This window comes from Mesoplodon mirus, assembly GCF_964341445.2.
Source record: "Mesoplodon mirus genome assembly, chromosome: 18".
NCBI classification, from domain to species: Eukaryota; Metazoa; Chordata; class Mammalia; order Artiodactyla; family Ziphiidae; genus Mesoplodon; species Mesoplodon mirus.
Genome location: NC_138994.1, coordinates 18053343 through 18067797, shown reverse-complemented (window position 1 = coordinate 18067797; position 14455 = coordinate 18053343). Strand labels below are relative to the sequence as shown.

Sequence of the window (14455 nt, the reverse complement as noted above, 5' to 3'; positions counted from 1 at the left end):
AGAGGGGACAAAAAGGAGGAAGGGGAAGTAGATCAGAAGAAAAGGGGGGGGAGGGGGCAAGTGACTTGCATTATACGAGTAAACATTTAGTGTCCGCAGTGGAATGGAGAAATAGAGAGGGAAGGCAACTGGGGAGCACGAAGTGAAAGAGGCACTAGAAGGCCAAAAAAACTAATGCTAATTTCTCTCGTGTCTTTCCCACTTTTTTCTGATAATCCACAGTACCAAAAGTCAGACCGCGAGGCACTTGGCTCCTCTGCAAATTATATTCTTACTGCATCTGAAGCCAGCCTAGTTTAACTCCCTAAATAAGCTGTAACTCATACGTAAATCATAGACACGGAGAGCGCTGCAAATGAAAAATACCAGTGATTCCCTCCCCTCTCTTACTGAAATCTTTCCTCGCAGCATTCCAATCAACTGCTGCTTATTTTTCTTGACAAATGTTTTTCAGAGAGTAGTCAAAAAAGAAAGAAAGAAAAAAAAAGCGCTACAAAAGCAAAGGCATCTTGACTGGCTCCAGTAGCAAACGTCCTCACTCACAGTATTAATAAGGTTGGTGGGTTTCCTCCCAAAATTCGGCCCCGAAACACCAGGAGACAGTGACGTGGTGACCATACAGGTCGAAGGAGCATCAATCACCCCATTTGCAGCCCTCTGCGAATCCCCCGCCTCCCGGACCAAGTCAGACTGACTCACAGAATGAGTACCCCGTGCTCTCGGGCTTCTCCTGGGCCCCTTCTGGGCAAACCCCCACGAAAATGGCACGAAATTTAATTAGAAGCCCGCCAGCCTCTTGCCCCGGGGTCCGGAGCTCTGTCCCAAGCCAAGGGTCAGGGGAGGAAAGGTCCCCAGGAAGGAAGCGCCCCAGAAGGGGAAACATGGAGCCCAGGGATTCTGCTCCCCACCCCGTTCCTCACTGTCCCGACCTCCAGGGCCGGCAGCCCTCAGTACGCAGGCCCGGGCCCCCCGGGCCGACTCCCGCTGCGGAGAGGGGAGGAAGGGGCACGGGAGCAGCGCCGCCGCCGCCGGCCGTACTCACCGTGGCGCAGCTGCTCCGCTCCGCGCCCGGCCGGCCCCTCCGCAACGGTGCGAGCGGCCGCCGACCCCGCTGCTGCTCCCCGAGGGCAGCGACTGTTCTCGCCGCCGTCACGGCCACAGTCTCCGTCGCGGCCGCCGCCGTCGTCGTCCGGTCGCTGAAGCGGTACTGCCGCCTCGCTTCCGCTCCTCGTCGGGGTCCCGCGAGAACTTCCCGGCGCGGCCCCGCCCCGCCCGCCCCCGCGAGACTTCCCCCAGCGGAAAAGGCCCAGAGCGCAAGCGCTCCTCCTCGGCCAGGCCCCCGCAGGTAGACCAGCTACAGGCCAGGGCGCAGGCGCCGGGCCGCCCCGCAGCAGGTGGCACCGGCAAGGCTCCACCCCCGGGGTTGCTGTAACCCTCTCGGTGCCAGAGCGGGTAAATAGATCTCACCCCTGAAGGAATAACTCTTATCCACGTCCTTTCCCCTTCCACCAAACCAAGGCAATTTGGCTGGGGGGTTGGAGGGAGAGTCTCCCTCCAGCGTGAAGCACTCCAAATAGAGGACCAGGTCTTGAAATATTTGAGAATCCGGTCCAAACAAACAGTATTAGATGAATTAACACAGTCGCTCATAGATTGAATCAAGCGCCTAATACATGCTAAGCGTAAAAGCGTACAACGTAGAAGCGTAGAAGGTACAACGACAAACAGAAATCCTGGCCCTCAAGGAATTCAGGGTCTAGATTCTACACTCCAGAAGAGTGGAAGAAAAGTAAACAAATTATACCCTAAGTCCTGTTAGAATTATTTGGAGAGTGCTGAGGAAGCTAAAAAGTTGGGGAGGGGGGCACTACTCTGCCCATCTCAGAAAAGCCTACCCAAAGAAGGTGATTGTGGTGACGTCTGAGCCGAGTCTTGGAGGATGTGTAGGAGTTCGCCAGAGAAGCAGGGGTAAGAGCATTCCAGGTGAAGGGAACGTCACGCACGTACGAAGGAACGGAGGTGTGAGAGTCGAGTTCTGTGCAATGCTAAGTAGTTCGATTCGTAACCGGGGAGTGGCAGAAGATGAGGCTTGTAGGAGTAACTCTTTATTTTTCAGTTCCAAAAGCTCTTTCCAGTTAAAGGAGAGAACAGAGCATCTAATGGTAAGGTGCTTCCTGGAAGCCAACAAAATAGTTAGAGGTGAGAATAACCAAACATCTGATTCTATAGAGAAAACAAGCCCATTGAAATAAGGAGAATGAATTGTTCTTTCACATCAGCTGCATGTAAGGCACTATGCAGGGTGATAGATGAACCCAACAAAGCCTCTGCTTTCAGCAATTTGTCATCTAGAGGAGAGTTGCCTAGTCTGCAAGGCAAAACAGTTGGCCCTAAGTGCCATTGAACTACATACAGGACTGCAGAGGAGGGAGCCAGTTACTTGGTGCTCAGGTAATCAGGGAGAACTTGGTGTTTGAACTGCAACATGAAAGCAGAGAGGAAAGAGGGATGGAGTCAGCCAATATTTCAGATTGGCCAGAGATTAGGATTTACGGGGAGGAATAATGAGAGGCAAGACCAAAATGTACAGTTTAGGCTTCATTGACAAGTAACAACCTCTGAAGGTTTTTGAGCAAGAGATGCCTGACATGAGGTGAAAATAACAAGAGGACCATCTATTCACCACCCGATGTAACTAAAGTCATAGTGTTTCTACAGTGGATAATATCCCCATTTTACAGACTGGGAAACTGAGGCTTAAAGAGGTTAGAAACTTACCCAAGGAAACCCAAATATAGTAGATCTGAGATTTGAGCCTAGGCCTGTCTTATTCTAAAACCCATATTTTTCCCTCACTTTGATATTTTGTTCTAGAATGGTGGCCAGAAAAAAAAAAAAGAAATGAAAGGGAAGGATTTAGCTGCTGAGCACAGAGGAGAAGGAAGTGAGGGAAAAGTTGCAGTTCTTTGTTTTTTTTTGTTTTTTTTTGTTTTTTTTTTTTTTGCGGTATGCGGGCCTCTCACTGTTGTGGCCTCCCCCGTTGCGGAGCACAGGCTCCGGATGCGCAGGCCCAGCGGCCATGGCTCACGGGCCCAGCCGCTCCGCGGCATATGGGATCCTCCCAGACCGGGGCACGAACCCGTATCCCCTGCATCGGCAGGCGGACTCTCAACCACTGCGCCACCAGGGAGGCCCAGTTCTTTGTTTTGAATGGGGAGAACAGCAGACAAATTTGCCAGTCAAGAGGAGGAGATGGGGCCAGTGTCCTTGCCCTCACAGTGACACACAGCCACACCCCGCCTCTGCAGGAGACCCTCCAACACTAGCAGGACCCTTTCCCTCACTATCAGCAGAGAAGAGAGGTGAAAGGAATCCAAACCAGCAGGTCTGAGTGACAAAACAGGGCTTGTCTCTGTATTTTCTGTCAATGCAAAAACACTTTCAAAATACGTAGTGAATAAACAAATGTATAAAGGAACAAACGAGCAAATAAGTACAAGAACAGCAAGGACCTCTACCAACTTCTGAAAAACCAGGAAATGGTTCATCAGCTAATCTACAAAACAGCTGGAGAAAGAGCACAAAGGAAGACACGGTTGATCCACACCTGCGTAAGAAGTTGAATCAAGAACTAAAGCTTCCCAAGGAAAACCCACTGTACTAAGAACCAAATTTTTCATCTCCCTGTTATCCCGCAGCCATTTTTCTTCAACCTGACAACTCTGTAATTAGAACCGAAGCCCTTTTGCTGCTGCTTTACCTTCCAAGTGGATTTTGTCTTTTTGCAGTTGCAGAGGATTTCTGCCAGGACTCCCACCATGTAGGGCAGTAAGGACTCCTGCTTGTTGATATGAAACCAAGGCTGGGGCTTCCCTGGTGGCGCAGTGGTTGAGAGTCCGCCTGTCGATGCAGGGGACACGGGTTCGTGCCCCGGTCCGGGAGGATCCCACATGCCGCGGAGCAGCTGGGCCCGTGAGCCATGGCCGCTGAGCCTGCGCGTCCGGAGCCTGTGCTCCACAACGGGAGAAGCCACAACAGTGAGAGGCCTGCGTACCGCTAAAAAAAAAAAGAAACCAAGGCTGGAAAACTGCCCATTTCCCTGTGCTTCGTCCCCATTCACAGCCCAGCAACCTTCCCCAACTACAACTACACTGGTCTCTCTGAGATTAAAAATTCCCCAAGAATGCCAGATTCTCTTAAGAAAATGTTGTGGCCATATTTCCTGAGACAGAAGAGAAAAATCCCTTTTAAACTGTGCTGCCTGGAAGTTAAGTTCTTGAAATTTGCTAATATCCAGGCAACAGTCTTCACTACTTTTGGACTCTGGACTTTTACAACAGCTTTCCTGTAAGGAATGTCGATACTGTAGCAACACGTATATATGGTACCTCACAAAAGTTAACACATTATTATATCATTTTAGAGCTGGATAATAGGAAGAACACAAGTCACATTTCATTAATCAACTGAAAAACACTGAATGAGGACTGGGGAGCTCTGATCCTTTCCATTGCTGAGCCTCTCCTCCAGTAAACACTGGTTAACTGCACACCGGTGTCAAAGTCGGTGCACAACATCCAAGAGGCCTTGTGTTAAAAATGGAGATTAGGTTCCACAGGTAGGAAGTGCAGAGGGAGATTCCTGCTGGAAACCACCCAGGATGAAGAGCCAGTTCCTTCCAAGTGAAAGTCCACCAGCAGAGCCACAGTTAGCCTACCGATTCCAATTTCCAAATCAGCATAAACACCAGGATTCAGGGCGGAGCCAGACAGCTGGAACTTTGCGGATGTGGTCAAAATGGGAGTTTGTAAAGGATGAGTTGGGGGGGGGGGCTTTCCAGAATACTGCCCAACAATGCTGGGCTGTCAGAGGCAACCCCATAGGCAGGCAGATGGCAGCATGGGGAAAAGCAGACAGAGGCACTGTGCCAGGTTCCACGGCACAGGGGCCCGGATGAATCCACCCCATAGAGGAAGGATGGATTAAAGCCTAGAAAACTGTGTTCCAATCCTGACTGCCACTCACCAGCCATGTCGCCAGTTAGTCTGGATCTCAGCTTCCTTACTTCTAAAACAGGACAGATCGGTGCTTTGTGTCCACCTAGAAGGGTGGGATAGGGAGGGTGGGAAGGAGACACAAGAAGGAGGAGATATGGGGATGTATGTTTATGTATAGCTGATTCACTTTGTTATACAGCAGAAACTAACACACCATTGTAAAGCAATTATACTCCAGTAAAGATGTTATAAAAAAATAACAAATAGGGGGCTTCCCTGGTGGCGCAGTGGTTGGGAGTCCGCCTGCCGATGCGGGGGACGCGGGTTCGTGCCCCGGTCCAAGAGGATCCCGCGTGCCGCGGAGCGGCTGGGCCCGTGAGCCATGGCCGCTGAGCCTGCGCGTCCGGAGCCTGTGCTCCGCGGCGGGAGAGGCCACAACAGCGAGAGGCCCGCGTACCGCAAAAAAAATAAAATAAAATAAAGAGGAGGAGCTGGGACTTCGCTGGTGGTCCAGTGGCTAAGACTCCGTGCTCCCAGTGCAGGGGGCCCAGTTCAATCCCTCAACAGGGAATTAGATCCCACATGCTGCAACTGAGTTTGCATGCCGCAGCTAAAGATCCTGCATGTCGCAACTAAGACCCAGTGCAGCCAAATAAATAAATAAATATATTTTTAAGGGGGGCGGAGCTGACTGGGCAGGAAGTGGTGGGGCAGGGCATGTACAGGGAAGGGACAGGTAAGAAGATGATGATGCCGCAGTCTGGGAAATGTAGGGTTCATCATTCTGGGAGACATGCAGGTAGAAATATCCAGTACACTGTCCAGAAGCTCAATGCATTCATTCTTCCTCTCCACAGTATTAGCTGAGCATCTGCTCTGGAAACAGCAGGATAACCTGTCACAGAGCTCGCAGTCTGAAGGGGAAGACATACCGCTGAGAATATAACGCTCTCAGGACTGGCAGCTTTGGGAGCACACAGCAGGGGACCTGACCTAGTCCAGGATCAGGGAAGACTGAGGAGGGAGGTTTCAACTGAGACTCTGTTAGCCTGAGAGGAAAAGAGTATTCCAGGAGAGGGTACAGCATGTGGAAAGGCCAGACAGTAAGAGAGAACTCCAGGAAGCCATTTACAGCTGGGATGAAGAACGTGGCACACGGGTGAAGCATTTGGAGAGGGGTATGCTGGGCCTTTCCAGTGCTGCTAAAAACTAGGGACATGAAGTACTTCCCTGGCGTCCAATGGTTAGGACTCCACACTTCCACAGGCTTGATCCCTGGTCAGGGAACTAAGATCCCGCTTGCCACTTGATTCTATGAGATACTGAAGCAGGGGTGGGCTGTGGTCAGCTTTTCATCTGCAAAATACATTCACACTCTAGCTGCAGAGTGAAAAATCAATTGGAACTAAGCTATTTATCATCTACAAGATAATGTCCTAAGATCTGTGCAAGACCCTCATGGATCTGGCCGCTGCCTGCCAGCCCCACTCTCTCGGTCTCTGGCCAACACACACTCCACCAATTCTAAACCACTGTGGTTTCCAGAAGGTGTCATGATCTTTTGAGTGTCTGTATCTTTGCATGTTCAGTTTCCTCTGCTCAGTTCGTCTTCTCCCCTTCTTTAGGCCCCCAAGTCAGTTTTAAGGTTTCTTCCTCAAAATTCCCACTGGACCTCCAATCTCACTGCTGCATAATGGTTTGTTCACTCTCCCCTCTCCCCCATCCACCACCAAATGCTCTACAAGCTCCCAAACAGGACCACACCTTCTCACATTTGTATTCCCAGCCCCCAGCACAGTGCCTGGAGTGAATTAATGGATGGCGGGAGGGATGGATGAATAAATACCGGAGGTTAACTAGAGATAAAGATGTGGCTGCCTTTCTGTGCGAATGTGATATTTGAAGCTAAGGAAGTGGGTGAGATCTCAGAAGAGACTAGATACCTAAGGGAAAAGGAAAAAAAAACGATGCGCTTCCTTTCAAAACTGATAAAACAGACTCTGAGTATGTCTATGTGAAAATATATGCCTATGGACCAGATTTGGAAGGGAACATTTAAAAGTAAAAATAATCGTGTTGAAATGAAGCGATTGGGGATGACTTAAAAAAAACCTTCAACATCTGTTACATTGTCTCTTCGATTAAAAACTCCTCTATGCAGACACAGACTCAGAAACTTGAGAGAGTGCTGCCCAAGATCATTCCATGTAGAGAAAAAATCCACACTAGAAGCAGTAATATTTAGAATGTGTGTTAAATAGCAAAAAGAAATCGGAGCAAGAGGCAAATTTTGAGGTGCAAGCCACTCCCTGGTATGAAAAGCTGTTTCAACTGTAGCAAAACTTGCTAATTACAAATTGGCCACATCAGTCGCTTTGGAATGCAGAAATTAATCACCAAAACGGCTCTCTTTTCGGTTGGGGTTTGCGGTTATTTTGAGTCGTCGGAAAGGGTTTCTCACTTTGCTTTCCGTGAGTTGTGGTGATGCCACCTGCCGGTCAGAACTGGACACTGCCCTGGCATTGACTGAACCTTGAAAGCCCATCTCAGGCACCTCCCCTGAGCCCACTGTTCTGAGTTTTTCTTTAGTGGGAAAGAACCAGACAGCCAGTGACAACCAAAATTGGTCATTGAAATTCTACTCCCACCTGCTCAATTGATCTTGGAAGTTCTTATCTTAGAATCTCCTCTGCTCTAGCACACCTCTCAAGTTTTGAGGGTGGCCTCTGATGCTGAGCCTACCACCGGGACACCAAGTCCTGTGACTTCCCTTCCTCTACCTCCTGACTCCATTTCCATCACCTGACCTGGTCCACACACCATCATCCTTCCTGGGGGGCTCACCGATCATCCTGCCCCCTTCCAAGTCACTACAATGCAGCCAGAGTGGGCTCTCTGAAATACAAATCAAATCAGGGGGTCACAGAGGAGGCCCTTAGCATGCCCCACATGGCCCTCGTGGCTGGCCCCTGCCAGCAACTCCAGCCTCAGCCCTTTCAACTCTTCTACTGCCAAGCCCTCCGCTACTCTTCTGGATGACTTGAAGCTTCCTGAATGACTGTACAATTCTCTTACCTTCAAGTTTTTGTGCATACTGCCCCTTTGGGCTAGAATGCCTCCTCTCCCTGCCTTCCCTGCCATCGCCTGGCTCCTGTCTGTCCTCCAAATCTTAACGCAGTGCCACGTCCACCAGGAAGCCTCCCATGATGCTCTGGTCCCTCCAATGTGTTCTCATAGCACCCTTGGCAACTCCATCATTCCTGTTTTCTTAAGACCATATGTGAGCCATCTGCTTGCTTGTCCTTCTCCCCTTTAGACCACAAGTTCCTCAAGGACAGGAACCATGTTTTGTTTTCGTGGCTTCTCACACCTAATCTAATGCCTGTGTGGATGAAATATATTGCCTGCCATATCAGTAAACAAAGGATGTTGCAGCCATCAAGCCATCACATTATAGCTGTCCCAGTGGTGAGCCCTGAGGGAACTCATGATGGAGACAAATAGGCTGCCCACTGCCAAGCCCTCAGGTACTGCCGTCACCCCCAACTGTGCACCCTGAGGGGGTTCAAGATGGAGGAAAGCCGGAGACTGGCCCCAGATAGGTGAGGTGCATTTCAAAGGAATGATTTCAGTGAGCCAGGACTCTTGCCTCTTCCCATAGACAGAAAAGTGCTAAATTCCTTAACTTGCAGATATCTGGTTTTCTTTAATTAACAGTAATCTTTTGATGTTCTGACAACCTGGTCTTTGTTGCAAAAACTCCTATATATTCTGGCTCCCCCCCCCTCCACCTTCCCTCAGAGTGATCTGGGAGTCCTATCTCCTGGGCTTGAAGTCCTCAGAAAGTCCGCTGAATAAAACATAATTCTTCACTTTAGGTTGTGCATTTTTTTCAGTCGACACCTCGTAATTAATGTTTAGCAACCAAAGGACAGGCTGGCTTAAGGTATGGTAGGAGGATAGAAGGAGTTTTAAAGAAGGTACATGGAGACACCTGAAACTAACATGATATTGAAAATCAATTACGTTCTCATAAAAAAGTCTGTTAAAAAAGAAGGTAAATGGAAACAAGGGAGAGGAAGTAGATGAGAAATGCTGGAAAGAGGAATAGGGGAAGGGAAAGAAGGAAAGAGGAAGGAAAGAGAAAAGATAAACGAAGAGGCATGCCTGTTGGGGAGCCCTTCCTCGGTTATTGCTAAGAGACATTTATGCCAAAACATCCTATCTTTTCTTAAAATATTGCTCACTCTCCACTTTTCTTAGGCATTGACAGTCATAGTATAGTAACCAGCTATAATTCTGTGATTTCTTTCTTATCTGTCTCCTTCCTTCCACACTCTCGGCTGTCACTCCTCTTTTCTCTTTGGTCATTCGCCAAATCAGTTTTACCAAACAATATTCATTTATGTGACTAATTTTTATTGAACACTGTGTGCAAGATTGGGAACTAGGGACAATGGTGGATGGGTAGAAAAATGAATGTTTACAAGTCAGTGTCCCTAAGAACTTTATAAACTCCCATGGTGATAAAGCCTGACTCCACATAATGCAATACCGCATAACAAGTGCTTTCGGAGCACTGGAGTCAGGGTGAAGGGAGTCCAGGAGAGAGAACTTGGGGATAGGGAGTCCAGGAAGGCTTCATAGAGGATGTAGTATCTGAGCTGTCTTGAAGAGTAGCTGGCATTCTAATAGGTAGGACCAAGTTGAGGCCCCTCTAGACCAAATAGCAAGTTTTTAAAATGGAGAAAAGGGCCAACAATTCTTCTCTAATGTAGCAGTGCTCACATTTTAATGCACAAGAGAACTGCCTGGAGACCTGTTTAAAATGCAAGCTCCAGTGACCCAGAGATATTCAACTCATTAGGTCTGGGAAGGGCTCAGAAATATGCATTTTAAATAAGCAGCTGCAGGTAATTCTTAGCCTGGTCGTCTTTGGACCAGGCTTTGAGAGACAATACTTACTGAATAATTGAGTCGTGGGGATTCTGGGATCTTCCCAATTGTCCTTGATTACAGGAGTCAGGATGTGAGTTGCTATGGGCAGGAGAGAACTTGGGACTCTTTCCCCAGTGCACTCCCCTGGGTCTTAAGCTGCCTGTGGCTGAGAAATGCCAGTAAAGCCCATTGGTGTGGTCGAGGTCTGGGCGGGTGGCACTTCTTAGCACCACATTGTAAATAAATTAAAAATAAAAGCCCAGATAAGCAAATGGACTCTGATCCTGACAGCTCTCTGTAGCAATGTCAGAGTCCAGTTCAAGGAAGGTGGCCCTTCTCTATTCCTTCTGTTTCAGTTTCCATGTGGCTCTTTCATTAGAATATGTTCTGTTCATTAAGGAGATGAAGTCAATTCCATTTTGGCCTGAACTAAATTGCAAGTGATGCATCCAAAGGGTGGAAATGTCCCCACTGTTCCTATGCCTTAGAGAAAGAAGCATTAGCGATTTTAATACTAGGAAGTTTCTCCAATATTGGTTTTATTATATATTTTTTTTAAATTAGATATTCTGCATATGAGACTCTCTCTCTCCTTCTCCCTTAAAATTTCCCATTAAAAAAAAATTTATTTGAGGGCTTCCCTGGTGGCGCAGTGGTTGAGAGTCCGCCTGCTGATGCAGGGGACACGGGTTCGTGCCCCAGTCCGGGAAGATCCCACATGCCGCGGAGCGGCTGGGCCCGTGAGCCATGGCCGCTGAGCCTGCGCGTCCGGAGCCTGTGCTCCGCAACAGGAGAGGCTGCAACAGTGAGAGGCCCGCGTACCGCAAAAAAAATAAATAAATAAATAAATAAAATAAAATTTATTTGAGTCTCTGATGTCCTTTCGCTTTTTAATTTTTTCTTTTTTTAAAAAAAATATTTATTTATTTTTGGTTGTGTCAGGTCTTAGTTGTGACACGTGGGATTTTTCATTGTGGCACATGGGCTCTTTGTTGTGGCGTGCAGGCTTAGTTACCCCGTGGCATGTGGGATCTTAATTCCCCAACCAGGGATCGAAGCCACCTCCCCTGCATTGGAAGGCTGATTCTTAACCACTGGACCACCAGTGAACTCCCTAATTTTTTTTTTTTTTACAAACTAAGTTTTAATTAGACAAGTATTACATGAACCCATCCTCCCATGAAAGATGAAAATATTATATTTAAGACTAGCTGGCAGGGACTGAGCACTAATTCGGGGCCAGAAAAAGTCTAAGGGCTTTATGTACGTTATTTCATTTAGTCCCTACAATAACAATACGTGGTAGATATTATGACTAAGTCCGGATGGTGAAATTAAGTGTTTCCATAAGGAGGGGATAGGCAGCTATGTCCAATATCGCTAGAGGATGGGCAAGGTGAAAACTGAGTCAACCACTGAATTTAGAGAGATGGAGATTGTGGGTGATATTGACAAGAACAGTCTCAATAGCTGGTGGGGTGAGAGTCTGATGGAGGAGATTAGAGAAAGAATTGGGGGGAAAGAGAAGTAAGGAACGTAAGGAAGTGCAGGCAGTAAGTACAGATAATTCTTTGTAAGAGTTTTGCTATCAAACAGAGCAAAGAGTAGGATTTGGGGAACCCTCCTACGCTGTTGGTGAGAATGTAAATTGGTGCAGCCACTATGAGAACAGTATGAAGGTTCCTCAAAAAACTAAGAGAACAGTATGGAGGTTCCTCAAAAAACTAAAAATAGGGACTTCGCTGGAGGCCCAGTAGTTAAGACTCCCCACTTCCAATGCAGGGGGCCCGGGTTCGATCCCTGGTCAGGGAACTAAGATCCCACAGGCTGCAGGGCATGGTCAGAAAAAGAAAAAACAACCTAAAAATAGAGTTGCCATATGATCCAGCAATCCCACTTATGGGATTACATATCCAGACAAAACAATATAATTCAAAAAGACACATGCAGCCCTATGTTCATAGCAGCACTATTCACAATAGCCAGGACATGGAAACAACCTAAATGTCCATTGACAGATGAACGGATAAAGAAGATGTGGTACATATATACAATGGAATACTACTCAGCCATAGAAAGGAATGAAATAATGCCATTTGCATTTGTGTTGTGTTCTCTGTAAGATGTGGATACAATACCTACCTCATAGGGCTTCCATGAGAAACAGTTGAAATAATGTATGTGATGTGTAGCACAGTGCTTTGCAAATTGTCCAATAAATAGTAGATATTAATCCAAAAAAAATGGACCTAGAGATTATTATACTAAGTGAAGTAAGTCAGAGAAAGACAAATACCATATCACTTATATGTGGAATCTAAAATGGGACATAAATGAACTTATCTATCAAACAGAAACAGACTCACAGACATAGAGAACAGATTTGTGGTTGCCAAGGGGGAGGGGAGAGGGGGAGGGAAGGATTGGGAGCTTGGGGTTAGCAGATGCAAACTATTATATATAGGGTGGATAAACAACAAGGTCCTACTGTATAGCACAGGGACCTATATTCAAAATCCTGCGATAAACCATTATGGAAAAGAATATGGGGACTTACCTGGTGGCGCAGTGGTTAAGAATCCACCTGCCAATGCAGGGGACATGGGTTCAATCCTTGGTCCAGGAAGATCCCACATGCCCTGGAGCAACTAAGCCTGTGTGCCACAACTACTGAGCCCGCATGACACAACTACTAAAGCCCACTCGCTTAGAGCCCGTGTTCCACAGCAAGAGAAGCCACTGCAATGAGAAGCCTGTACACTGCAATGTAGAGTAGCCCCCACTCGCTGCAGCTAGAGAAAGCCCGCGCACAGCAAGGAAGACCCAACGCAGGCAAAAAAAAAAAAAAAAAAAAGAAAGAAAGAAGGTAAAAGAAAAGAATATGAAGAAGAATGTATATATATGTATAACTGAATCACTTTGCTGTACAGCAGAAATTAACACAACATTGTAAATCAAGTATATTCGATAAAATAAAATTTTTTAAAAAGAGTGGGATTTGGATGGCCAAGGAAGAGATTTTAAATATAGAACCTATTAGGGCATGCTTTGTGTGCTGAAGGGAGTTATCTAGTAGAGAGGGAAACTTTAGGATACAGGAGAGAGAAGAGAATTGAGAAGCAAAGTCCTTGCAATTCGTCCATTTTCATGGACAAGTAGCGGCATAAGTGAAAACAGATGTAGGTGGGTGGATGGCAGTGTTGGTGGGCAGATGCAGTCTTCCTATACTGACGGCTTCTGTTCTCTCAGTTAAATGCAAGGGGTTGACACCTGAGGTGGGGGAGGGGGAAAAGAGTGCAGAAGGTTTGTTTTGATCAGAAGGTATGAAACTGAACTTTTGGACTGGGGGGGTCAAGTCGATTTAGGTAACACTGCAGGTGGTGCCAAGGTCCCACTCAGATTTGTGAGTGTAAATTTAAAAGAGGCCACTCAGCCTGGTTGCCTGTTTTTAACAAGTTACATTCAGCTGCCTGGTTGCAGACACAGGGCAGGTGAAGAACCTGGTTTTGCCCGTTTGGGATTTGCCAGGTCAATACCACCGAGGAGGGGAGGGGCCGGGGTGTGGAGGGTGCATGCAAGGCACCAGATACAGTGATGGGTCTTGGAGTCTAAGCCAGGCAAAAAAGAAAGGGGGAAGGGAAGTGAGTATTTGTTGGGGACTGAGTTTCAGTTTGGAGAGATAAGAAAGTTCTTATCTTACCTTATGGATGGTGATGATGGTTGCACACTGCGTTGTACACTTAAAAATGGTTAAAACAGTAAATTTATGTTATGTATGTATATTTAACCGTAATGAAAAAAGAAGAAAGAGAAGAAAGGGAGAAATAAGTGTGAGAGAGTGTGTGTGTGTGTGTGTGTGTAAAAACAGTAGGGTGAATAGATTAAAGCTTCCCTGGAGCCAGAGGATTGTGGGGGTGGGGAAACAAGAGTAAAAAGGAGCTGGGAAGATAGAAGATGGGGCTTAGACAATGGGACACTCGAAATGGGGATGGTCAGCCGTGGCTGGTAGTGATGACAGGCTGTAGGGTCTGACCATGGCAATGGGTGGCTGAGGTGGGGTGGAGGGAAAGATGGCTGGAAATCAGGAGGGAAGCCAAGGGCCTGAAAGACAGGGGACTGGATGGATTGTCTGTGCACGGTTCTCAATTCTGACCTTACGTTAGAATCTGCTAGCAGGGAGTTCTCTGATGGTCCAGTGGTTAACTCAGCACTTTCACTTCCATGGCCCAGGCTCAATCCCTGGTCCCTAAGATACTGCAAGCCTTACACAGAGCCTCCAAAAGAAAAAAAAAAAATCTGCTAGGGGGCTGTAAAAAAAATATAATGAATATTTATAAACATTTACAAATATGAATATTTAAAAATATTGAATAGTGGTTACCAGAGACTGAGGGGAGGGGGAGGGGAGAGTTTCCATTTGGGAAGATGAAAAATGTTCTGGAGATGGATGGTGGTGATGGTTGCACCATGACATGAATGTACTTAATGCCACTGAACTGCACACTTTTTAAAAATTATTT

The 14455-nt window shown here is 47.1% G+C and overlaps 1 protein-coding gene across 2 annotated transcripts in view; it reads right to left on the bottom strand.

Annotated features, from left to right (window-relative positions):
* GRB2 (growth factor receptor bound protein 2) overlaps positions 1-1237 on the bottom strand; it is a 73829-nt gene extending 72592 nt beyond the window's left edge. For both annotated transcript variants that reach the window (XM_082603648.1, XM_082603649.1), the window contains exon 1: positions 1043-1237. The gene's annotated coding sequence lies outside the window, so the exon portion shown is untranslated. The remainder of the gene's footprint in view (positions 1-1042) is intronic.
* Positions 1238-14455: the final 13218 nt, after the last annotated feature.